The sequence below is a fragment of the Anomaloglossus baeobatrachus genome, chromosome 6 (assembly GCF_048569485.1).
Source record: "Anomaloglossus baeobatrachus isolate aAnoBae1 chromosome 6, aAnoBae1.hap1, whole genome shotgun sequence".
Classification (NCBI taxonomy): Eukaryota; Metazoa; Chordata; class Amphibia; order Anura; family Aromobatidae; genus Anomaloglossus; species Anomaloglossus baeobatrachus.
In genome coordinates this window covers 253616126-253644110 of record NC_134358.1, presented here as the reverse complement: position 1 = coordinate 253644110, position 27985 = coordinate 253616126, and the positions used below count along the sequence as shown (strand labels likewise).

The 27985-nt window shown below is 48.2% G+C and overlaps 1 protein-coding gene across 2 annotated transcripts in view; it reads right to left on the bottom strand.

The window, feature by feature from the left end:
- IRF4 (interferon regulatory factor 4) overlaps positions 1 to 20518 on the bottom strand; it is a 110984-nt gene extending 90466 nt beyond the window's left edge. For both annotated transcript variants that reach the window (XM_075316488.1, XM_075316489.1), the window contains exon 1: positions 20400 to 20518. The gene's annotated coding sequence lies outside the window, so the exon portion shown is untranslated. The remainder of the gene's footprint in view (positions 1 to 20399) is intronic.
- Positions 20519 to 27985: the final 7467 nt, after the last annotated feature.

The window sequence follows — 27985 nt, the reverse complement described above, 5'->3', positions numbered from 1 at the left end:
AATTCAAAATGCATGCATTTTTGCATTAAAACACTGCAGTTAAAACCGCTGCGGAAACGCATGAAAAAACGCAACATGCGCACACAGCCTTAGGGTATGTGCGCACGTGTGCGCTCTGCATCGCACCGAAAATGTGCGCTTCAGAGCGCAGTTGAAAAGCTCCGTTCTGAAGCGCATGGTGCCGGCAGATTCGTGCGCTCTGCATGCTGCCTCTCCCTATAGACAGCATGCAGAACGCACGAAAGAAGTGACATGTCACTTTTAGAACGCAGCGATTCGGCAAGCAGCCGAATCGCTGCGTTCTAACATGCCACGTGCGCACGGCTCCTGCACAATCTCCATAGATTGTGCAGGGGACGCAGGACGTATGCAGTTACGCTGCGCTGCAGATCGCAGCGTAACTGCATGTAATACGTACACGTGCGCACATACCCTAAAGGTGCGCACTGGGTTACCATACTAATCTGAAGGGCAGGAAAGCAAAGAGTCCATAATAACTAGTGAAGAAAGATGCGCGGACCAGAGCTGAAGCCAGTACACCTGAGTAACACTGAAGATTAGCATAATAATTGTCAGAAAAAACATTGATTAGTAGACAATGTTAATGCAGAACATTTTTTTAAAATGAAAAATTGCATCTACAATTAATGGTGGTGCAGACAAAGGCCTACTTTGCCTAATGTGGGATTTACACGAGAAGACCGATCGTGTAATGTATCGTCTGGTCACTGTTTTCGTGACGCACATCCAGCATCGTACACGATGTCGTCTCGTGTGACACCTCCTAGCGACGAGTCGTGTACTCGTCGCTAGGTTTCATAAAATTGTTAAATTAAAATGGCGCCGGTTGTTCATCGTTTCCGTGGCATCACACGTGGCTCCGCGTGACACCACGGGAACGATGAACACAGCTTACCTGCGTCCCGCGGCACCCGCCGGCTATGTGGAAGGAAGGAGGTGGGCAGGATGCTTACATACCGCTCATCTCCGCCCCTCCACTTCTATTAGCCGGCTGCCGTGTGATGTCACTGTGACGCCGAACGTCCCTCCCACTTAAGGAAGTGGATGTTCGTCTCCCACAGCGAGGTCGTCCAGAAGGTAAGTGCGTGTGACGGGGGTTAAACGAGTTTGTGCGCCACGGGCAGCGATTTGCCCGTGACGCAAAAACGACGGGGGCGGGTACGATCGCTGGTGCTATCGCACGATAGGCCTGCTTTACACAAGTCGATCTAAGGCCTCATTCAAACATCTGAGTTTCACGTCCATTTTCTGTGTTTCTCACAAATAAAATACATACTCATTATAGTTTATGCAGCTGTTGACATAGCTGTGTGCAATTTTGATCCAAGTCAAGGATCAAAATCACACATTTACTTCTATGGGTTCATGAAAGACTCAAACAGCACATTGATAGTGTAGTACCCACGGGGCAAGTGGCTAACTTTACTCATCGCCGGGCCGGTGATGTTGGGTCTGGGGATGTCACGGGTGGCCCTGCTCAGCTTCATGGTCCCGAGGCGTACAATAAAAAGGGGATGATGAAGGAATGGAAGTTTTTCTCGAGACGCCACCTGTGGTACACGGCCAGGGATTAGCCGACCGCTGCGGGTGATGTCCTCCGGGGCTGATGGTGTCGCAGCAAGGGTGGTTCTGCTCTCCACAGGTGGAGCGAGCGCCGGGGAGGATAATGAGGGACTGTATAGACCGTTGGAGATGAAGTGCGGGGCGCCGAAGCGGAATCAGCTGCTGCGGTTCCAGGTCTTTTTACTCACAGTTCAAGTACAGCCTTAGGGGTACTTTGCACGCTGCGACATCGCAGGCCGATGCTGCGATGCCGAGCGCGATAGTACCCGCCCCCGTCGCAGCAGAGATTTCCTTGTGATAGCTGCCGTAGCGAACATTATCGCTACGGCAGCTTCACATGGACTCACCTGTCCTGTGACCGTCGCTCTGGCCGGCGACCCGCCTCCTTGTTAAGGGGGCGGGTCGTGCGGCGTCATAGCGACATCACACGCCAGGCGGCCAATCAGAGCGGAGGGGCGGAGATGAGTGGGATGTAAACATCCCGCCCATCTCCTTGCTTCCGCATATCCTACGGAAGCCGCAGTGACGCCGGTAGGAGATGTTCCTCGCTCCTGCGGCTTCACACACAGCGATGTGTGCTGCCGCAGGAGCGAGGAACAACATCGGACTGTCGCGTCAGCGTAATCATGGATTACGCTGACGCTGCACCGATGATACGATTACGACGCTTTTGCGCTCGTTAATCGTATCATCTAGGCTTTACACACTACGATGTCGCATGCGATGCCGGAAGTGCGTCATTTTCAATTTGACCCCACCGACATCGCGCCTGCGATGTCGTAGTGTGCAAAGCCCGCCTTAGTGTACCAGTCTCCGCCATGATCCCGAATCCTTCGGAGGTCATAACCAGACCGTTAGTCTATGGGCCCTTCCTTCTTGCGCTTAAAGATGAATCCCTGTGGCCTGAAGCTACTTGGGACCCCGGTCTCTGTAGTTTTAGCTCCTGTCCCATGTGCAGGTGATGTGGGTCCACGGTGGGGTCAGACTTTCAATCACGACCCCGGACCCTATGTGCCACTGTGCTCCGGGAACTGGTGGCAGCCAGAGGGACGTACAATCCCCCTGTCCTGCAGATTCTGGTGATCCAACATGAAGTCTGTTCCACCCTAGGGCTCTGCATCCTGCACTGCGCCAGTCCTGAGGGAGAAATAAAGCTCTCCCCTCGGCAACTGTATTGTCTCCTCTGTCCCACAGGGGCTACCGAAAAACCTGTCCGCTCCCTTCATCTCATGCTGTAGATGCCCCACTGTTGTGTCAGATCCTAACTCTCCCTGGTGGCCGCTCCTCCCCGATTACTTGTCACTAGTGGGTGGCAACCCCCCCATGTTTATTGACTACCGTAAGACCCAACCCTAGCCCGGACACCAATGGAGAGGACAACCTGACTGTATGTATGAGTTTGTGTGTTGTGAAACCGGTACCGACCTCCTCTGGATACAGGATGAGTACCGTGCTTTAAGAGAGGTCCAGTACCCTGTGGCGACTGAAGCCTCAGGGACGTCACATTAGCATTCTAGTGTAGTCCATTTTTCACTGTTTGCTAAGAAAATCTTAAAGGGGTTCTCACATGAACAATGTACATTTTAATCAACAGATCTTGCACTTTTAATAAGTTCCACAATTGCTATAGACAGTGTAATGGCTGTAACAGACTACGCAATGACATAGTCTGAACATGTTCGCTCCTGGTCAGGTGAGGACTCAAAAGCGCATACAGATATTACAGCACGGTATCGTCACATATTATTTCTGTGAGGTAAAACATTCCATTGTTGGTTTTCAAACGTGTTTAACCTCACAGAAAGAATCAGCTGCAATCCCATGCTATAATGTCTGTATTCTCTCTTTTGTTTCCTCCTCTTCCCAAGAGTTGTGGTATGTTCAAACGTTGTTTCTGCATGCTCAGAAACAGCCATTACATAGCACATAGCAGGGGCACATGTAAAAGAAAAAAATGTTCCTGTGCTGAAATAATCTATTACATCCTATTGTGGAAAATATTATTCCAAAATCTATTGATTAAACTGTTCTTTGTTCATGGAATTTTCATAAATGGGTACTGTCATATGTCTATTGTAAATTCAAGCAATTTTGCAATTTTACTGCTTAAATAGCAGAACATGTGCACTGCTTACAAGCTCTATGAACTTGTAAGCACTGTTTCACAGTTGGCTGGGATTGCTAAAGCGTGCTGTTACTTGCTAATCCTTGACCATTGAGGAAGGATTCTCCAGTCGTGCTGTATGTGTGTTACCCACCAATACCATCTGTAAATAATACACGAACTGCATGTGACTTGGTTTAAAATTGGCCACAGCAGCCTTTATTACCTATTATTTACATACTAACACAAGGGGGCGCCGTCCAACGGGCGACCCCAACAAATAACAATAGGTAACACAGTAACCAATACAGTAAATATACAACCCTGAGTAGGCCCAGTCCAGGAACCACTTCTCACCCCAGTATCCCTGGCCGCAACACACCGACCCAGAGATGAGGTATTAATCACCTACGGATTAACCCCCCAACGTTGCAGAAGCCCGTGCCTGCAACATCCCGGAACCTGGAGCCACCATACCAAGATGGTGTCTCTCTGTCCAGTTACCATTGCCTTCAACCGCCTCTGGACCAGACCTACCCCCCGCTGCCGTGACAAAGAAACAACCCAGACCAAATTCCCCTCGGCATTAAACACAAGGGAGGGTGGGCGGGGATCGTTCCATATCCGGAAGTCAAGAGAGAGGGGGTAAGTCAAAGTCCTTTACTTACACCCCTCAACTGTCCCACCTCTTCCTCCAGGGAACTCCTCCTACCCACCAATCCCTTTACTCTGCCTTATAAACAAACCATTCCCGTTTCCATTAACCCCATCACTCCTTCCCTTCCCTCTAGTCATGTCGCCCCTCCACCCTATGGGTTCCATGGCTTTCTTGACCATTGAGGAAGGATTCTCCAGTCGTGCTGTATGTGTGTTACCCACCAATACCATCTGTAAATAATACACGAACTGCATGTGACTTGGTTTAAAATTGGCCACAGCAGCCTTTATTACCTATTATTTACATACTAACACAAGGGGGCGCCGTCCAACGGGCGACCCCAACAAATAACAATAGGTAACACAGTAACCAATACAGTAAATATACAACCCTGAGTAGGCCCAGTCCAGGAACCACTTCTCACCCCAGTATCCCTGGCCGCAACACACCGACCCAGAGATGAGGTATTAATCACCTACGGATTAACCCCCCAACTTTGCAGAACCCCGTGCCTGCAACATCCCGGAACCTGGAGCCACCATACCAAGATGGTGTCTCTCTGTCCAGTTACCATTGCCTTCAACCGCCTCTGGACCAGACCTACCCCCCGCCACAGGACAGGGCACGTGACTCCTTACGTGGCCTGGACCCGCCACACACCAAAAGCTTGTACCACACCTCCACGCAATCCCAGCGTCCACAAAACAGCACCAAGCACGTGAAGATGCACCCCCATCGCATCCCCAAAACCACCAGTTCAGCGCCACCAACTTTTGGCGCCGCCCCCCCAATAAGGCTCGATTGATACTGCCTATCGCACGAGCCACATGCCATTCCAACCTGGTCACACTATCAAAACTACCCCACGATTAAGCTCAGGTATGTCTTACACAATGCAACAACCAACAATTTTTTTTTTTTTTTTTTTTTTAAAACATTCATAAATAACTTCTCGAGATACCAAATCGCTGCCTCCAATTTACTGGACCAGTACCATCGACCCGTCCAGACCCAACTGGCAACATTCAGGCGAGCCTCAGACCGTCGAGGCCCCGAGAACCAACGAATGCCCAAATATCCAAATGAGGCACACCCTCACCACAAAAACCCAGGGGTTATAAACCCACAGATAACACCAACCTGTTACGCCAACCCATTCCACTCCCAAAAGACTCAAATGCCCCCATTGCCTTAACCCGATAACAACTGAGGCCAAACGTAACACCGAAACAAGAGGACTCCCACCTCCCAATACTTCTCACAACCCCTTTTCTGAGCCCACCGAGGGGCCTCCGTGGCAGCCCAATCCAGAAGGAATACGACCCATAGTATTCCGGGCGCCCACCCCCGCCACCTGCAATCAAGTCTGCAGCACTGCCACAAAATGGTACCTTAACAAACGCGACACAATAATGAGCCTGGGCGCCCTCACAACATAATTCCGCACCCGGGACCGCGTATAACAACACCAACCTTCACCACCCGCCTAATCTAATTCGGTGAGCGACAAAGCTGGCGCTCAACCCACTGCACCACCTCGGACACATCCTCCAACATCCAACCTCCGCTCTTGACCGTAGATGGGCTGACCAACCCCACAATCTCAAAGCCCCCCAAAAGGCTAACACAAACCGTTTTGGACAAGGGAAACAAAAACCCGCTCGTGCTCAGATGAACATAGCCGCCACAAACCACTCACCAAACGCTGCCACAAAACAACGGAGACGGACCCTTGTATCCCGCTCCCTCACACCCTTACGACCAAACCCTTCAAGGCCTGCCGCGCCCTAAGATCCTGCGAAAACATCTCTCCACATCTAATCCTTAACAAGACAGCCACAGCCGCCACCCTCTGCTCCACTGCGGACGCCGGCCTAGCAGCCTGAAAACCGTTACTCACCACTGCCAACGCCACCATCAAATACTCCACCGGGCCTTCCTCACACATTGTCCCAAACGTTATCCGCGCCACCCATACTTCTGAATATCAGCCCCAAATAACCTCAGTCACTGGGCACCGAGCCGCTCCCCAACACAGCCACACCAGACTCCACAAGCCCTCCGGACACACCGTGCCCACCTCGTCCGCTACCCGGCCTCAACTCCCGAGACCTGCAGAACTGGAAGGAAACACAGCAGCTGCTATTCCCTTGGCGAACCCCAGTACTGGTTGCGCCACGCATAACATTTTTTTTTTTTTTTAAAACACATCCAATTGAGAAACCAACTGTCGCAAGTACGCCACCCTTGGCCCCAGGATTAGCAAACCAACTATTAATCGAATTCTCCACCAACTGATAGCCAGAATGACAGCACACCTTCCTCTTGGAAAAAACTGCCAACCTCCACCACCCGACCACTACCACCGATTGGAAGCGCTACCCCACAATGCCCAACCAGAAAACAACTGGACCCGCTGCCTCCGAGTACCGCAGCTACGTTCCATCAGGTAGCACCTTACCCAGCCACAATCCGCGGCCACTAAATCGCCGTAAGAAAAAACCTCCTACACCATCAGATCATCATTGATCTCCCTCGTGACCACACACAAAGGATCCGATGGCTGCACCCTTGGCGCAGCCATCGCCAGCCGTCCAGCAGACACGCACCCCAGCGGCGTAACTCTGCACCCGTGGTTCGACCGGCCCTGCAAAGACTGCACCGCCTGAAACCGCACCGTCTTAGCTGACCTAACTGCCTCTATCGCAGCCCATAGGACCACACCATTACCCACGAATCCTACCCCTCTGACCATAACATCAAACTTTATCCCCACAAACCATATCACTGGCGTTGGACCCTCAGTCTTCGCCTGCGCCAACAGGCCCAAAAGAGTATCCACCACCATCTGTAATAAAACAATCAACCTCAACGAATCATCAACCCGCCAACCCGATGTAAAGAGAATCAACCTATAATGAATAAGAGGTGTAAGCTGGGACACACCACGCACAAACCACTCCACCAAGAAATAACCGCCTCCAAAGGAACATAAAATGGGACAACAACCCATTAGCACCCACCGATCAACATAATAATAACTCCCCTCCCCACCGCAGCACCAGAACTGCTAGCTAGCAGAGTGGACCAGTAACAACCTAAATGCCGCCTCCAAATTCGCCTTTGCCATCAATGCTCCCCGGCTCACCGCCTTTACCAAATCCCACCCTCTGTCAAACGACACATAATAAACCGCCGACAATTCTGGAGCCAAGCAGGCATACACCGATGACTCCTCCAGATAAGATACGTTTTGAACAAGCCGAAATATATACATCTATATACGGCTCATTTCCGGCACTACCCCCCAACAGAGAAACCCAATCGTGACAAGGAGGGCCCCGAATGGCCCACCCATCCTGCCCAACACCACTTCCTGACCCCTCTTTCCACTGACAACCACCAGGTGTCCCCTAGCCCAGCGCAAACTTCCAATAAGGAGGCAAAGATCCACCAATATAAATAGAATGACGCAGAATTACTATGTTCCTTACCACAACCCAACACTTATGCTTAAGACAACCGTCCGCGCCAAATCTGCACCACACATCCTTCTATTCCCCCCAAAAAACCCTCATCGTCCGTGTCGCCGGGGTTCCAAGCCCCGAACAGCCAACTACCCCCCAAAAAGGGGGGGGGCTGACTAGGAGCCGCCATCCACTGCAGCCATAAGGATGTGCCCGTATGATCCTACCGCATACTGGCACGCAACACCTTCCCTTGCTGAAATTACTCGGCGTACTGAAGCCAGACTAAACCGCCATATGACCTAACAAGCCACCCCAAATGGATCCATATAACCGAACCATGCCGAACCAATTACCCAATTCCTTCCCCCGATACCCTTGCCAAAAAACGCAAATGCCCGCAGCCACGTTGCAAATGTACGAGGGTGAGCCTCCACCGGCGCTCCCCTCCCTCTACTTATCCTTCCTGGAATCACTTGGCTTAACCTAATCCAGGTGAAACTGTTCCCGGGGGAGCAGCGAAACTATTGCTACACGTTCCCCATTCAAATCTTATCCCTCACATCCTCCAGCAAGTGAGCCCCTCCAGCGGGCCTTTGAAGCACCCATACCTCTCACACTTGGCCACTGTCAGCCAGACGCACCACCTCATCCCCCTCTTCGTTCCTCACCACTCACTCTGTCACAGCCCTTGCCGCCTCTGCCCGAAAATGCTCCCCTGCCGCCTCATGCGCCCTCACTCTGCCTGCCGCACCTGCGCCTACTAACCACCGATCCCGTCCATGCCGCCGGCGGTGCATGCGCACTCTCCACAACCGTATACACCACTTCAGTAAACCCCATACCTGGTCAAAACACCAACCCACTTGGCGCTGCCGTGTCCGCAGCCGCCCCCCCCCCAGCCCTGCCAAATCCACGGCCGTCTCACCCGACCGCGACCCGGCATATCCTGGAATAAAAATCACGCCATCCGGACGTCTGATTCATCCGTCGCTGCTTCCTCCTCCTCCTCGCTGGAGCCGACCGCCTCTGGCTCATGTAATGCAGACGCCGCCGTAGCGCTGCCACCACCACGGCCGTCCTCCTGGTACGCCGCGTGGGCACCATCCTCCAAGCTCCATCTTCTGTCCCGCGGCGACAACCCCGGAAACCGTCCCGTCCTACGGGCTGCCACCGCGGGCCTTATCTTCTGGCCTGACCCCCCCTTGCTACCTGCAAGGACAGGGGGTACCTGTGGCCCGACCCGCTGCCAGCAGACTCCCATCCAGAGCCGCCAGCCTCCTGCCCTCCTGGGCCCAGAAGGCATCCGTCCGCCGGGCCCTCCCCCCCTTGGGGGAGACCGCCGCTGCCGGGAGCTGCACGCCTGCTCTGGGTGACCAGGCGGGGACCGCAGGGCCCCCGCCGTCACCCCCACGTACCGACGCCTCTCGGGCATCCGTCGCACCATGCTCGCCTGCCCTGGTGCCGGACCCCTTGCTGGCTGCAGCCCCCCGGCCCCCCCCCCCCACCCGCGGGGGGGGGGTAACGCTGGCCTCCGTCCTCGCCGGGCGCTCTCCTGGCCAGGAGCCGCCGCATCCAGCCCTCCTGGGCCCCATGAAAGCCTCTGTCCGCTGGGCCCTCGCCCTCCTGGGGGAGACCGCCGCGGCCGGGAGCTGCAACCTGATCTGGGTGACCAAGCAGGAACTGCAGGGCCCCTGCCGTCACCCCCACTCACCGACGCTTCCTGGGCACCCGTCGCCCCAGGCCCGCCTGCCCTGGTGCCGGACCCACCACTGGCTGCAGCTCCGCGGCCCCCCCCCCGCCTTCCGCGAGGGGTAAAGCTGGCCTCTGTCACCGCCGGGCGCTCTCCCCGTCCGGGAGCCGCCGCATCCAGCAATCCAGGCCGCGGCTCGGACAGGAAGTAGGCCGCAGCCAAGCCAAGCCACGCCCCCCTCCCGGCTGCCGCGGCCCGGACGGAGATTCCTCCCGCGGCCGGAGCAGCAGCTGAGTACTGCCCTGCCCACGTCCTACCGCGGAGGGTCCCCGAAGGGGCTCTCGCATCTCCTCCTCGCTCCCCCCGCACACGGCAAGTACCTGAGATATGAGGGAGGGGGGACGCCGCCCGCAGCTGACAGGGGAGCGAGGGGAAAGTGCCAACGGGTTAACCCCCAGCAGCCAAGACGTGGGACCGCGCTGCCAGGGGCCCGTGCACTGCCATGATGAATCCGCTGCTCCCGGGTAGCAGCCATCCTGTCGCACGTCCGGATCGTTCCATATCCGGAAGTCTGGTGATGTGAGGGGCTGGGGAACCTCCATCATGACGTCCTTGTACAGATCTTTGTGTCCTTCTAAATACTCCCACTCCTCCATGGAGAAATAGAAGGTGACGTCCTGACACCTTATAGGAACCTCTCCAGTCAGATCGTTCCATATCCGGAAGTCAAGAGAGAGGGGGTAAGTCAAAGTCCTTTACTTACACCCCTCAACTGTCCCACCTCTTCCTCCAGGGAACTCCTCCTACCCACCAATCCCTTTACTCTGCCTTATAAACAAACCATTCCCGTTTCCATTAACCCCATCACTCCTTCCCTTCCCTCTAGTCATGTTGCCCCTCCACCCTATGGGTTCCATGGCTTTCTGTCTAGATTCAGCACAGTACTTACAAGTTAGACAGGAGCAGTGGTCAGTCTACTAAGCAACCAGCTGTAAATAAAATAAACGGGTTTATATCTTATGAAGAGCTTTTCATTTTATTACTCAGTAAATTACAAAAGCTTGTTTTTCAAGCACTAATACTCAGACTTTTTTTGCTTGAGAACAAAACTGATCAAACACTAATAGTAAAAACTGAAAGGTGAACTAAACACTGTTGTGAATCTGAACCATCAAACTGAGAAAAATAATGAACGTCTCAATGAGACCTTACTTTCATTATGCCTCTGGTTAAAAAGAATAAAAGTGATATTAACTCCTTGAACACATATGGTTTATCATACACTTGTTCCTTTATCCACGGCACTACTGAGTTCAGGAGTTTAGCAAGAAGGAAACAAAACAAAAACTGAGAAGATGGCTGACTTTTTTTATTGTTTCACATGAGAAACTACTTTCATAAAGTGAATGTAATGTGAAGTCATTTAGAGAAGGTTTTCAATTCCACCATTACTTTTGTTACCTTTGTTGTGTTATTATATGTCTTTTAAGTGAAACTTCAGATTTCAGGTTATGAAAATGTCTCATTATTGGTTGGTTTAGAATTTTCTCTACTTGTTATTCTTAGGGGTACTTTGCACGTTGCGACATCGCCTTTGCAATATCGTCGGGTCAAATTGAAAGTGTCGCACATCCGGCGCCGATAACGATGTCGCAACGTGTAAAGCCCAGATGCACCGATAAACTATCGCAAAAGCGTAGAAAATCGGTGATCTGTGTAGCGTCGGTCATTTTCATAATGTCGCACCAATAGGAGATACGATGTTGCTCCTCGTTCCTGCGGCAGCGCACATCGCTGTGTGTGAAGCCGCAGGAGCGAGGAACATCTCCTTACCTGCCTCCACCGCCAATGCGGAAGGAAGGAGGTGGGCAGGATGTTTACGTCCCGCTCATCTCCGCCCCTCCGCTTCTATTGGCCGCCTACCGTGTGACGTCGCTGTGACGCCACACGACCCGCCCCCTTAGGAAGGAGGCGGATCGCCGGCCAGAGCGACGTCGCAGGGCAGGTACAGTCATATGAAAAAGTTTGGGCACCCCTATTAATGTTAACCTTTTTTCTTTACAACAATTTGGGTTTTTGCAACAGCTATTTCAGTTTCATATATCTAATAACTGATGGACTGAGTAATATTTCTGGATTGAAATGAGATTTATTGTACTAACAGAAAATGTGCAATCTGCATTTAAACAAAATTTGACCGGTGCAAAAGTATGGGCACCTCAAAATAAAAGTGACATTAATATTTTGTAGATCCTCCTTTTGCAAAAATAGCAGCCTCTAGTCGCTTCCTGTAGCTTTTAATGAGTTCCTGGATCCTGGATTGGGTCGCCGGCCAGAGCGACGTCGCAGGGCAGGTAAGTGCGTGTGAAGCTGCCATAGCAATAATGTTCACTACGGCAGCTATCACAAGATATCGCATGTGCGACGGGGGCGGGTACCATCGCGCTCGGCATCACTAGCCGATGCTAGCGATGTCGCAGCGTACAAAGTACCCCTAACTCCCACCATCTTTGCATCCAAATAATAAATCAAACATAAATAAATGGTTAATTTTACAATTTTTTGTATAGTGAAATGGTAAGAAAGAAAAATATAACTAATTACATTCTGACTATTAGGCCGGATTCACACTTGCAAGCGAATTGCGCGAGTCTCAAATTGCATCACAAGTCACGGCATGCCGCTCTCCGAACAGGAGCGGGTCAGCTGCATAGAAATGCCTTAATGTTACCCTTTTATGTCTATCAAAAGTTTACATTAATTACTATTGAGTGACCATAGCCTATCAGGGGACGGAACCCGGATGAGTTCCCCTCGAGAGGCAACAGTATTCAGAGACTTGATTTACCCTGTTGTCAGCATCTGCTTCATTGCTGAGTGAGTACCCGCAGTGACCCCTGCACTGTGTCCCCGCATCACCATCCAGAGTCCCGGGGCCTACCCCTACCCGTGGGGGGCAATGTCACTTAGCTGCCCCACTCCATCACCCCGGGGACTCCCAACAGCAGCTGCGGTAGTCCCAATTACCGTAAACCACTGGTGGCGTCACGAACTATACCATATCCCCTGTACATACTCCCTTTGCCATTTGAGTGTGGCCCCTAGCCTCCGGGTCCAGAGTCCGGAGACCCTCGAGCCATGAGTAATCACCACCCCCGGATCCGAGCGGTTCGATCCGCTGCAGGGGCAGCACACCTCAAATTTCTTGCGTCATGAACAGGATACGAACTGGGCCCACTAACCTGGGTGACATGCGCCTTGAAACGCGAAACCGCGGTATCAAAGTCCCGTTCCCGCTATCTTTGGCGCCAAAACGCCATCTTCCAGACCAAAACCACACGAAGCCGAAGCCCTGCCCTTCGGCCTGAGAGTGCGCCCGGAATTGGAAGTTCCCAGAGGGCCCCAGCGCGACAGTGAGTGGCTGACGAAAACCAAGGGTGTGTGACGGCAAGTAGCAGCGGAAGTGGAGCAGGGACGCCAGGACTCTGCCATAACCTTCCTGGGTACCGCAGAGGCAAGATGGCGGCTGCACGAGACTGGTCACTGGAGCGCGCTGCTCCTGGGACTGCGACCTGGATCGAGCAAGAGACTGAACAACTCTGCAGGAGGATGCGGACGCAGTTCCTCTTTAACCTGGACTGGACCATTGGAGGGAAGAGATGAGGAGCTTGGCAATGGCGGTGCGAGCCCGAGAGATCGAAGTCCCACGTGAAGAGCGGGTAAGCAGCTACCCAGCCTCGGTTGACCAGGCCTATGTGGCTGTGGGGTCCGGTCTGCCCCAGCCCGTTTCAAGCGCGCCGCGATCCTCACTCTCATCCTCGACGGACGCCGAGCTGTTTACTCCAACACCGGCAGCGGAACCCCCAGTCCCCATTTGTAGAGAGCAAACTGCAGAGTCTCAGACCCAACCACCTGACCAGGCCACGACAGTGGTTATACCAACACAGGCCCGACCAGACTCATCACCGGGCCCGTACCTTGATACGGTGCACCCGGACTCTGCACCCCTGGCAGTGGAGCAGTCGGTTCTTTTACCTGCCAGGGCGGAGCCTATGGAGATGCTGGCTCCGCCACCACACGGCGTCCCAGTGGCTGCTGGGGCAGCAGAAGTGTACCTACGACCCATATCAGTGAGGGAGGTAAGGCCGGACGCTGATGCCCCCTACTGGGAACGACAACAGCACAAGCTACAACTGGAGATGACAACACAAGATCAGCGACAACGGGAGATTGCTGCCCGTACCGAGAGAGAAGGAGGATGTGAAAAGGCTTGTTATGATCGATGAGCAGGTCATGCCAGCCTCCGCTGTAGGTTACAAGCACTAATGGTAGCGGTACTAGGCTATCAAAAAGTTTGTGTTAGAAATCTGTGCTTTCTTTTATTATTTTTCTTAGTTTGTTATTTTCTTGAAAGATGATAAGTGATGTTATAAAATGCAAAGTGATGATTACTGGGTTTAATCAACTGAGTACTTTACCTGATTGAGAGAGTTTACATGATGTTTGCACCTGGTGCATGGACTCCGTTTTTCTTTCCATATATATTTTAGTAGTAAAAATGGACCATGGCTGCGGGACTGGTTGCGACCAGCACGCACTTGTGCTCATTATAAATAAGTTGCACCTCCTGTGCCTACCAGAGTCGTCCTTTTAAATCCGGGACTTTAACCCTGTCACGGACCCCAAGTAGGAATGCAGCGGGTCAGGTTTGTTTGGGTGGCGGGTTAATGGGATCCGGGACGTTGGAACTGGACTGTCGCAGGAAGGGGCTGCAACGAAGTAGGTTGAGCCCCCGCTACCAATGCAACCGGTAGCGTTCCATAGGTTTTATAAAAGGTGAATTCTGAAGCGGGCTTTACACGCTGCGATATCACTAGTGATATTGTTAGCGAGCGTACCCGCCCCTGCCGGTTGTGCGTCACAGGCAAATCGCTAACACCCGTCACACTATACTTACCTGCCTAGCGACGTCGCTGTGGCCGGCGAACCGCCTCCTTTCTGAGGAGGTGGTTTGATCAGCGTCACAACAAAGTCACTAAGCGGCCGCCCAATAGAAGCGGAGGGGCGGAGATGAGCGGGACGAACATCCCGCCCACCTCCTTCCTTCCTCATTGCGGGCGGCCGTAGGTACGAGGTTGTTCCTCGTTCCTGCGGTGTCACACATAGCGATGTGTGCTGCCGCAGGAATGACAAACAACCTGCATCCTGCAACAGCAACGATAATCGGGATTACAACGACTGGACAACGATCAACAATATGGTGAGTATTTTTGATCGTTAATGGTCGTTCCTGCGTTTCACATGCAACAACGTCGCTAATGAGGCCAGATGAATCACGAATTCCGTGACCCCAATGACATCTCGTTAGCGATGTCATTGCATGTAAAGCCTGCTTAAAGGCCCCATCACACACAGAGATAAATCTTTGGCAGATCTGTGGTTGCAGTGAAATCATGGACATATTGTTCCATTGTACACAGCCACAAACCTGGCATTGATTGTCCACAATTTAACTGCAACCATAGATCTGCCACAGATTTATCTCTGTGTGTGACAGGGCCTTAAGAGTTTGATGAAACGTTTAAGTAAATGTGCCTCCCCTACGTGGCATGAAAACCAAAATGTTAATAAAATGTTACCTCTTTGTATTTTTGCAATTAAGACAAAAAATAAATAAACCTCTGGATGTGCTGTAGCTCGGGGACGAGCTACTTTTAACCAAGGGGGAATGTAACACCCTGGACTATTCAGGTCATCACAGGGTTCTGCACGCTCTTTTTCTTAGTGCAGGATTCAACCCCCCATGGTTCTGGGACTCCATCCTGCAGTACTGCCTCCATCAGCATTCACAAATCCTAGATACACTTTGCACCACACCTGTCAGGCACACCAGTGGGCTGCTGAAGCAGGAATAGGGCCGCCCACCTAGGGGTCAGACAGGAAGGTGGGAGATGTCAGTTGAGTTGAGTGGTAGCCCTCTAGCTGTGATGAGCTCTGAGGAAGCTGGGAGTTGGCGCTCCCAGGGGAGAAGTAAACTAGGTCACAGACGGCGGACTGGACCGAGAGGAGTCAGACCCCCGGTCGCAGAGGATTGAGGCCAGGTGCCTTGAGCCTGTCGAGGAGGACAGTCAGCAGCCTGGTCCTATCACCGGTCCGGGACCGAAAGCACGTTGGGATACACGGATCCTAGGTTAGGGAGAAGCTTCAGGCGACCTGGCAATTACCTGCGGAGGATAGGGCCTTTATGGACTGTTCCCACCCAGCTCAGAGATCGGGGGCACTAGCGCAACAAGGGGGATAGGGCTTTCCTAGCAAGCGATCCACTGAAATACCAAGCGTGAGCTCCTGAGAGCAGGCTCCTTCACTTAGCCATAGTGGGGAGCGGGGCTCGGAAACCTCCAAGCTACCGGGCCACAACGGACAATTTAAAACTTATGTGCCAGGAGGCAGGTTGCTGCAGGGGATGGGACCCGGATGAGTTCCCTTCGAGAGGAAACAGCATTCAGAGACTTGGTTTACCCTGTTGTCAGCATCTGCTTCATTGCTGAGTGAGTACCCGACTGTCCCCGCATCACCATCCAAAGTCCCGGGGCCTACCCCTACCTGTGGAGGACAACGTTACCTAGCTGTCCCACTCCATGACCCCAAGTTCTCCCAACGGCAACGACAGTACTCCCAATTACCATATACCACTGGTGGCGTTACAAACTATACCAAATCCCCTGTAAATACTCCCTTTGCCATTTGAGTGTGGCACCTAGCCCCCGGGTCCTGAAACCCTCGAGCCATAAGTAATCACCACCCCCGGATCCAAGCAGTTCGATCCGCTGCAGGGCGGCACATTTTTATAATGGGATTTCATTTTGGCCGTAAGAAATATTCAAGACTGGCTATTTATCAATAACTCCTTATACGTATCAAATTTTTAAGTTTTTATGTCCATTAAGTCCTCCAAGTCCATATACAGGAGATGAGTTGAAAATTTCAGCCAGACTGCCAAACCATCTTATGTGTATGGAGTGCCTCACTATTCTCCCCTCACAGATAATGTCAGGGAAAATAAGGCTCATGCAGTTGGAATTCCAATTCATTTTTTTTTTATTTCTCAGGAGAGATAAGTTGTTGATAGATGCTTCTGGCAGAGACTTCTTTTTGGCTATTAAAAACACAGCTAAGTGCGCTTATTTATGTGGTAGTTTGGAGAGATATCAGTTTGCAAAACAAACATTCAGCCAACAGCTACTTTATGTACATGGCCAGCTTTAGTCTGCACATTGACAGTCATTATTAAAGGGGTTTTCTAGGAATTTGATTATTTTTCCCTATGGGGCTATGAACTTAAAGGCTGGTATTTTCTAACTTGCCCCGGCACCTATCTCTGCCCGCCTAGAGCAGTCATGGACCAATCCTGCTGGCGATACTACTGCTTTAAAGGACCTCATGTCAACAAAGCAATTCTTCAACTTCTGGTCTGCTCTGTCGATGTAGTCTCACTGCTGATGTAATGCTGACTGACAGCCGGATCCCTGTAGTTAGGCACAGGGCAGCTGGCTATCAGTCAGTATGACATCAGCAGAAATGCCTTGTCAACAGAGCAGAGTGGAAGACAAGAAGTTGCTCTGATGACATGACATTATCGGAAGCCACAGATTCAGCAGCAGGAGCGGTTCAATCAGCAGCGGGCAGAACAGGAAGTAAGTTAGCAGCCACCTTTCTTTCAGTTCCTAGCCCCATAAGGAGAAATAAGCAGGGGCGTAACAACTACGGTCGCAGAGGTTGCGATTGCGACTGGGCCCAGCAGGTTAACCGGTTCCGCTCAGTGATAAAGGAGCTGCCCTGTTGTACTAGTTTTAATACTGTGGCTGGCAAGTGCATGGATCCGTCCCTTCCAGCCTTTTTCTGCCTGTGACCTCGGATTTACTGGTCCTGCTGCGTTGCTGGCATCTACAGTGTGGTGAATGTCATACTGCTGCCATCGTGAGCTGCAGTGAACCTAATGACTAGTGCAGCCCCTTCCTCTCCCTCAATCTTGTCACTAGAAGCAGTCGGGATTGAGAGCAGAGGGAGAGGGAGGAAAGCATGGCAGCTATGGCAGCAGAACCTGAGACAGGGGAAGCTCAGCTCCCAGTCCTACTCTGTGCTGTGTCCTCCATTTTCTGCAGACCACAGACTTCACTGGTCATGGCTGCTGCCCTGTGATAGGGCAGGGATGTGAAGGCCCCGCTGGTCCTGGAGATTGACTTCAGCATAGGTACATGTAAATAGTGTGCATGTGGTATACAGTGTATATCAGTGTGTATGTGGCTAGCATATAGTGTATATCAGTTTGTATGTGGATAGCATATAGTGTATATCATCAGTGCTTGCACTGTGTTAGAAGGCTAATGGATGTTTAGAAATCCCTTGAAAATCGTTGTGCAAGTATGTTAGTACAGCTGAAAACAGTTTTTGCTGATTATAGAAGCTGTAAAACTGACCTTCCTTTGAGCTAGTTGAGAATTTGGAGAATTACATTTGTTCGTTCCGTTAAACTCTCAAAACTCTCACTTCTCTTTCTACTCTGGAGTAGTACACAACGTTGTAGGAAATCTTCAATTTCTTGGCAATCTCTCGCATGGAATATCCATAATTTCTAAGAACAAGAATAGACTGTTGAGCTTCACATGAAAGTTCTCTTTTTATAGCCATTTTGAGAGTTTAATGGAACCAACAAATGTAATGCTCCAGATTCTCAACTATCTCAAAGGAAGGTCAGTTTTAGAGCTTCTCTAATCAGCAAAACTGTTTTTAGCTGTGCTAACATACTTGCACAAGGGTTTTAAAGGGATTTCTAAACATCCATTAGCCTTCTAACACATTTAGCAAACACAATGTACTATTAGAACACTGGAGTGGTGGTTGTTGGAAATGGGCCTCTATATACCTATGTAGATATTGCATTCAAAACCAGATGTTTGCAGCTAGAATAGTCATTTACCACATTAACAATGTATATAGTGTATTTCTGCTTAATTCAATGTTAAAAAAATGTGCTTTTCTTTCTACTGTAAGTGACCCTAAACTTTTGAACTGTAGCGTGTATATATATATATATATATATATATATATACACACATATACAGCGCCTACAAGTAGTATTCGACCCCCTGCAGATTTAGCAGGTTTGATAAGATGCAAATAAGTTAGAGCCTGCAAACTTCAAACAAGAGCAGGATTTATTAACAGATGCATAAATCTTACAAACCAACAAGTTATGTTGCTCAGTTAAATTTTAATAAATTTTCAACATAAAAGTGTGGGTCAATTATTATTCAACCCCTAGGTTTAATATTTTGTGGAATAACCCTTGTTTGCAATTACAGCTAATAATTGTCTTTTATAAGACCTGATCAGGCCGGCACAGGCCTCTGGAGTTACGTTGGCCCACTCCTCCATGCAGATCTTCTCCAAGTTATCTAGGTTCTTTGGGTGTCTCATGTGGACTTTAATCTTGAGCTCCTTCCACAAGTTTTCAATTGGGTTAAGGTCAGGAGACTGACTAGGGCACTGCAACACCTTGATTTTTTCCCTCTTGAACCAGGCCTTGGTTTTCTTGGTTGTGTGCTTTGGGTCGTTGTCTTGTTGGAAGATGAAATGACGACCCATCTTAAGATCCTTGATGGAGGAGCGGAGGTTCTTGGCCAAAATCTCCAGGTAGGCCGTGCTATCCATCTTCCCATGGATGCGGACCAGATGGCCAGGCCCCTTGGCTGAGAAACAGCCCCACAGCATGATGCTGCCACCACCATGCTTGACTGTAGGGATGGTATTCTTGGGGTCGTATGCAGTGCCATCCAGTCTCCAAACGTCACGTGTGTGGTTGGCACCAAAGATCTCGATCTTGGTCTCATCAGACCAGAGAACCTTGAACCAGTCTGTCTCAGAGTCCTCCAAGTGATCATGAGCAAACTGTAGACGAGCCTTGACATGACGCTTTGAAAGTAAAGGTACCTTATGGGCTCGTCTGGAACGGAGACCATTGCGGTGGAGTACGTTACTTATGGTATTGACTGAAACCAATGTCCCCACTGCCATGAGATCTTCCCGGAGCTCCTTCCTTGTTGTCCTTGGGTTAGCCTTGACTCTTCGGACAAGCCTGGCCTCGGCACGGGTGGAAACTTTCAAAGGCTGTCCAGGCCGTGGAAGGCTAACAGTAGTTCCATAAGCCTTCCACTTCCGGATGATGCTCCCAACAGTGGAGACAGGTAGGCCCAACTCCTTGGAATGGGTTTTGTACCCCTTGCCAGCCTTGTGACCCTCCACGATCTTGTCTCTGATGGCCTTGGAATGCTCCTTTGTCTTTCCCATGTTGACAAAGTATGAGTGCTGTTCACAAGTTTGGGGAGGGTCTTAATTAGTCATAAAAGGCCGGAAAAAGAGATAATTAATCCAAACATGTGAAGCTCATTGTTCTTTGTGCCTGAAATACTTCTTAATACTTTAGGGGAACCAAACAGAATTCTTGTGGTTTGAGGGGTTGAATAATAAATGACCCTCTGAATAAACTTTTCACAATTTAAAAAAAAAATAAAAAAAGAAATAACATTCTTTTTTGCTGCAGTGCATTTCACACTTCCAGGCTGATCTACAGTCCAAATGTCACAATGCCAAGTTAATTCCGAATGTGTAAACCTGCTAAATCTGCAGGGGGTTGAATACTACTTGTAGGCACTGTATATATATATATAATGCTTTCCTACACGTTTCAACCTGCATAGGTCTTCGTCATTCCATGACTAAGACCTATGCAGGTCGAAACGCGTAGGAAAAGCTCCTCTGTCCCCTATGCCTCTGTATGTCGTTTTATATTGATGGAAAGAAACTTTTAATATTCAATAAAGGAATCGTTTTTACCTTCAACTCTCCTGGAGACGCTGGAAATTTTTCTGCATTGCTTCTTGTAATTTCCCACCCCGGTCAGGGTGTTTCCGTGTGCCAGAGGTGAGATCAGGAGTGAAGAGGGGTGAGCTGAATTTCTCTATTTACCCATCACTGCATGTTATCCCTGTACTGTGACATCACTGCATGTTACCTCTGTACTGTGACATCATTGCATGTTACCCCTGTTCTGTGACATCACTGCATGTTATCCCTGTACTTGGACATCACTGCATGTTACCTCTGTACTGTGACATCACTGCATGTTACCCCTGTACTGTGACATCACTGCATGTTATCCCTGTACTGTGACATCACTGCATGTTACCCCTGTACTGTGACATCACTGTACCCTGTACTATTCAGAGTTTTACTATAACTCCTAAGGCTATAAAGAGGGTCATAATCATTACCATGATATAGGGGAGACAGATGTGAAAATTTATATTGTGTGTGGTGAGGGGCATGAAGGAGGACATCGCTACATTAGGCCAAGTTCACACACTGCAGATTTTTTGGGGGGATTTTTGGTGTGAACCCACTGGTCTTGGTGCAGTGGGCTCTGCTTATTAACTGGATGGTAGCTCTGTGGTGATAATATTTGGTCATGGTGTGGCGGCATTATTGTGCAATGTATAGTAGTATTATTGGTTTTGATATGGTGGGTGTTGTTTAGTAACACTGTATAGAATGTATTATCTGGTAATTGGAAGACTATTTTGCTGATGCATTACTAAAAAGAAATGTAGATATTTATAGATTTGTATAATTGAATTATTTTTATGGCGGCAGTAAATGTATTACTAATTTCTGTGAGGCACTTGCTAGGACTATTTTTCTATTACTGTTTACTCTGGAGTTCTTTGGTTTGTTGGCTGCGGCGCATTCCACTGTTTGCAGGCGCTGGCGTTACTTTGGCTGCTTTGGTTTGAAAATCCCAGTGCATGCTAGGAGGCTTAAACGAGTCATGATCATGGGGCAGAGGCTGCGGTCACTGTTGCAGCCTCTGCTCCCTCCCTGAAATTAATTGTCATTAGTGACGTCCATTTCAGGGGCTGAACTAGTCCCTGCTCTATTGAGTATATGCCGGATGTTAGTTACAACGGATGCTCAGTAGAATCTTGTAACTGTGTAGAATTCTTCCCAGTGCACAATGGCAGTGCACTCCCTCACCGGCTCTGATTACAAGTGACAAGCTGGCAGCAGACCGCACGGTCAGTGCACATGGTAAGTAAAGAACGAACAAGCAGAGACCAGCGCCATTCCCGCAAGTGACGTCACTTCTGAATAGAGCTGGCGAAGGAGTGCACTTTCATTGTGCACTGAGAAGAATAGTGCACAGTGACAAGATTCTACTGAGAATCTGTTGGAATTGACAGCTGGTGCATGCAAAGTAAAACACGGATTAGTCCGGCCCCTGAAATCTAAGTCACTGATGATGCTTTGTTTCAGCAAGAGGGCAGAGGCTGCAGATTGACCAGAGTCTCTGCCCCTTAATGACGTTTGAGTATCCCAGGGTGCATTGGGGATTTTCAAAGTGTCATCAGAGAGGAAGTAGTAAAACAATAAAGCAGAGTAGTGAGGGAATTTTTCATTAACGTATATTAGAAAAAAGATTGGATTATAACAGATTTAGAAGTAAAGTAGAATTTAGTTTTGGACCACCTCTTTAATGAATCAGAGCCAATAAGTATAGGCCACTTATCAGGGGCCACTGCTTTATGTTTGCCCCCCAAGCCAAAATTTGCCAGCCAGCCCCTGATTCCCAGCCAAGCTGAGTGTCAGTAGTGACTATGTAAGGGGAATATATGAAAAGCAGAAGCTGCTGTGTGAATACTGACATGAAAAATCCAATAGCTATATGTAAGAATGAAGGTATGAAAAATGGAATCTACATTACTGCCATGAACAAATAAAGAGAAATTTAGAATTTAGAAATTTAGAATAAAGATAAATTTAGCTATTGAATTGATCAATGCAAGAGCCCCAACACTACGCCAAAGTATTTCTCCACGTTGGGGTCCCTAGCTAATATGTGTCCTCTCATGCAGTTAAAAAACTTACCGTGTATGGGAAGCTGAGACCCAGGCTATATATGCATATAATGTGGACTGGCTATTGGGTGGGGCAGGGTTCACAAACGAAAAACTACAAATCAAGCAAGAAATAACGTCTGGAACACCATGCTAAGTCTGAACTGGGTGCAAAAACCAAAAAAATCTACGCTATATGGAGATAAGGTATGTACACCAGTGACTATGTAAGGGGAATATATGAAAAGCAGAAAATGCTCAGTTCAGACTTAGCATGGTGTTCCAGACGTTACTTCTTGAGTGTCAGACTGTCAGCATCTGCAGCTCAGCGTCGGCGCGTCATGTGCACTGCAGTGTCCCAGAAGCTGCTCCTGCTCTGTTGCTCCTCTATCTGGCTCAACTTGCTTGTGCCCCTGGCTGACGTACAGCCAGAGAGGAGCTTTGGAGGCAGGCAGGCGGGTGACAGCATTGGTGGTTGTACTGCTCACAGACGGCTCAGCACGGCGTCTGCACCTGGCAGAGACTCAGATGGAAACAACGCACACAGTCACAAAACAGGAGCACAGCACTGCCTAGACTGGTGCTCTGCAGATGGATCCGCGCCCGGTAATAGTCTACTTACTGGACTGGTAGATGTAGAGCCTGGCTAGAATAAAGAATAATTCATAATGTGTATATTCGCGCCTAGTAACTTGTATGCCGGCCCTCAGTAACTTATATGGCCCTCCAGTAACTTGTATGTCCCCCCAGACGTGCGGTGTTTATTATGTTAATACTTTATTGTATTTTTTTATCGGGTAGGGGGGCCCTATTCAGACTTTTGCTACGGGGCCCCATGATTTCTATGTACGCCCCTTCTTGATAGCCAACTACCAATTAAGTAAATCAGGTGATGTGCATCTCTGCAATGAGGAGGGGTGTGGTGTAATGACATCAACACTCTATATAAGGTGTGCTTAATTATTGGGCAACTCCCTTTCTTTTGGCAAAATGGATCAGAAGAGAGATTTGACGGGCTCTGAAAAGTTTAAACTTGTGAGATGTCTTGCAGAGGGATGCAGCAGTCTTGAAATTGCCAAACTTTTGAAGCGTGATCACCGAACAATCAATCGTTTCATGGCAAATAGCCAACAGGGTTGCAAGAAGCGTGTTGGGCAAAAAAGGTGTAAAATAACTGCCCATGAATTGAGGAAAATCAAGCATGAAGCTGCCAAGATGCCATTTGCCACCAGTTTGGCCATATTTCGGAGCTGCAACGTTACTGGAGTATCAAAAAGCACAAGGTGTGCCATACTCCGGGACATGGCCAAGGAAAGGAAGGGTGAAAAACGACCACCTTTGAACAAGAAACAGAAGATAAAACGTCAAGACTGGTTAAGAAATATCTTAAGACTGATTTTTCAAAGGTTTTATGGACTGATGAAATGACAGTGACTCTTAATGGGCCAGATGGATGGGCCAGAGGCTGGATCAGTAAAGGGCAGAGAGCTCCACTCCAACTCAGACGCCAGCGAGGTGGAGATGGGGTACTGGTATGGGCTGGTATCATCAAAGATAAACTTGTGGGATCTTTTCGGGTTGAGGATGGAGTGAAGCTCAACTCCCAGACCTACTGCCAGTTTCTGAAAGACAACTCCTTCAAGCAGTGGTATAAAAAGAAGTCAGTATCGCTAAAGAAAAACATGATTTTCATGCAGGACAATGCTCCATATGCATCTAACTACTCCTCAGCGTGGCTGGCCATTAAAGGTCTAAAAGATAAAAAATAATGACATGGCCCCCTTGTTCCCCTGATCTGAACCCCATAGAGAACCTGTGGTCCCTCATAAAACGTGAGATCTACAGGGAGGGAAAACAGTATACCTCTCGGAACAGTGTCTGGGAGGCTGTGGTAGCTGCGGCATGCAATGTTGATCGTAAACAGATCAAGCAACTGACAGAATCTATGGATGGTAGGCTGTTGAGTGTCATCATAAAGAAAGGTGGCTATATTGGTCACAAATTTTTTTGGGTTTTGTTTTTGCATGTCAGAAATGTTTATTTCTACATTTTGTGCAGTTTACCTGGTGAAAATAAACAAGTGACATGGGAATATATTTGGTTTTTATTAAGTTGCTTAATAATTCTGCACAGTAATAGTTACCTGCACAAAGAGATATCCTCCTAAGATAGCAAAATCTAAAAAAAAACACTCCAACCTCCAAAAATATTAAGCTTTGATATTTATGAGTATTTTGGGTTGATTGAGAACATAGTTGTTGATCAATAATAAAAAAAATCCTCCAAAATACAACTTGCCTAATAATTCTGCACACAGTGTATATACAGTCATATGAAAAAGTTTGGGCACCCCTATTAATGTTAACCTTTTTTCTTTATAACAATTTGGGTTTTTGCAACAGCTATTTCAGTTTCATATATCTAATAAATGATGGACTCAGTAATATTTCTGGATTGAAATGAGGTTTATTGCACTAATGTGCAACCTGCATTTAAACAAAATTTGATAGGTGCATAAGTATGGGCACCCTTATCAATTTCTTGATTTTCTTGAACACTCCTAACTACTTTTTACTGACTTACTGAAGCACTAAATTGGTTTTGTAACCTCATTGAGCTTTGAACTTCATAGGCAGGTGTATTCAATCACGAGAAAAGGTATTTAAGGTGGCCACTTGCAAGTTGTTCTCCTATTTGAATCTCCTATGAAGAGTGGCATCATGGGCTCCTCAAAACAACTCTCAAATGATCTGAAAACAAAGATTATTCAACATAGTTGTTCAGGGGAAGGATACAAAAAGTTGTCTCAGAGATTTAAACTGTCAGTTTCCACTGTGAAGAACATAGTAAGGAAATGGAAGAACACAAGTACAGTTCTTGTTAAGACCAGAAGTGGCAGGCCAAGAAAAATATCAGAAAGGCAGGGAAGAAGAATGGTGAGAACAGTCAAGGACAATCCATAGACCACCTCCAAAGACCTGCAACATCATCTTGCTGCAGACGGTGTCAATGTGCATCAGTCAACAATACAGCGCACTTTGCACAAGAAGAAGCTGTATGGGAGAGTGATGCGAAAGAAGCCGTTTCTGCAAGCACGCCACAAACAGAGTCGCCTGAGGTATGCAAAAGCACATTTGGACAAGCCAGTTACATTTTGGAAGAAGGCCCTGTGGACTGATGAAACAAAGATTGAGTTGTTTGGTCATACAAAAAGGCGTAATGCATGGAGACAAAAAAACACGGCATTCCAAGAAAAGCACTTGCTACCCACAGTAAAATTTGGTGGAGGTTCCATCATGCTTTGGGGCTGTGTGGCAAATGCCGGCACCGGGAATCTTGTTAAAGTTGAGGGTCGCATGGATTCAACTCAGTATCAGCAGATTCTTGACAATAATGTGCAAGAATCAGTGACGAAGTTGAAGTTACGCAGGGAATGAATATTTCAGCAAGACAATGATCCAAAACACCGCTCCAAATCTACTCAGGCATTCATGCAGAGGAACAATTACAATGTTCTGGAATGGCCATCCCAGTCCCCAGACCTGAATATCATTGAACATCTGTGGGATGATTTGAAGCGTGCTGTCCATGCTCGGCAACCATCAAACTTAACTGAACTGGAATTGTTTTGTAAACAGGAATGGTCAAAAATACCTTCATCCAGGAACTCATTAAAAGCTACAGGAAGCGACTAGAGCCTGTGATTTTTGCAAAAGGAGGATATACAAAATATTAATGTCACTTTTATGTTGAGGTGCCCATACTTTTGCACCTATCAAATTTTGTTTAAATGCAGATTGCACATTTTCTGTTAGAACAATAAACCTCATTTCAATCCAGAAATATTACTGAGTCCATCATTTATTAGATATATGAAACTGAAATAGCTGTTGCAAAAACCCAAATTGTTATAAAGAAAAAAGGTTCACATTAATAGGGGTGCCCAAACTTTTTCATATGACTGTATACAGTATATCCTGCATCTCTAAAGGAATGAGGTTGCATTACTGCCTTTAGGCAGTTTACACATCATCAAAGACACTATCAATGCTAAGCATTATTATAGAGGTTATACAGTGACACATGTTCCCATCAAGACAATGTCTAATGAAAGAAAGGCGTTACATATCTCAGCTAGTCAATGCTAAATCACACATCCATCACAACAGTGTGGTTCTGAGAAGAAGAGAGAGAGAGAGAGAAAAAAACGGATCCGGATCATGCACCCGGAATCTCGCGTCCGGATCGGACTCGGATCGGGTGCTAAAACCGTGCGGATCCGTATTTTGACTATCCGGATCCGCTCAACACTATTGAGCACCTAGAATACTACATCAGACAGGAATGAGACAACATTCCTCTCCAGCAACTAGAATCTTCACTGCCCAAATGTTTAGATTGTGGTAAAAAGAAGATGGGATGCTACTCAATGATAGGCATGACCTTGTCCCAACTTTTTGGAGATGTGCTGCTGCCATCAATTATTAAAATAGTTACATTTTGTCAAATGAAGCTTTCAACTTCTCATGTGTTCTATGTTCTTTTGATAATAAAAGATTTCCAAATCAAAGCACTTTTATTTTCTTAATATTCTGCAGTGTCCCAAATTTTCTAGAATTGAGGTTGTATAGTAAATACATATAAAACCTTAGCAAAATAAAAGTAAAGACTACCGCGCTACTTGGTGGAGAATGTGTGAATAAATATGAATAAGAGTCTGAAATAAAATTTTGAAATGAAAACTGTATATTTATTTTGTATAAAATATTAATATGTTAAACAATATGTCAAAAGATCCAGGTATCCGGGCAAGGATAATGGTGGTTGGATCAGTGTGGGGCCTGAAAAATGAGAAAGAAAGGAAGTGTAAGTGTTGTTTATTTCTTTTTTTAATTACACAATGTATTTAGATGGATGTAATAGGTGAATTAGCACACTGTATACATTAATTTACCTGCGTCCTGTAGATACAGAAGAAAAAAGGGTTCTATCATAGAGGTGGAGCACAGGTTGAGTGCACAGCTGGAGAGGCCTATGATTGGAAAGTATATGCCGATTAGTGGGTAACAGCAAGAGGTGTGGATTGTTGTAGTTAGGCTGCGTAGGGAAAAACCTAGCGATGGGTGGCCAATTAACGTCACAGTAAACTTCCGATTAGAGTTTTATTTATAGGTACCCTAAAGTGCCAGTGGCTGTGTTTTGAACCTAGAAATACAAGGCTTCTATTACAATCTGTACATGACAAAATTTGTGCTACGAGGGAAGAAATTTTAGAAAAAGGTATGTTGAGATACCTGGACTTTTGCTAGCGTAGAGATGCGTCATGGTGGAGAGTGAAGCAGATTGGCTGTTGTATTGGCTGCACCTGCAACGTAAGTGTAGAGATTAAAGTGCTGCTTGATGCTCCCCGTGTGTGAGAACCAATCACCAGGATTTTCGTATATAATCTAAAGCCAGTGCTATACTGGCACTATCAGGCTGATTCTCTACATGCCTGTAGTTGTCAGCTCGGATGTAAAGGTTTTGATA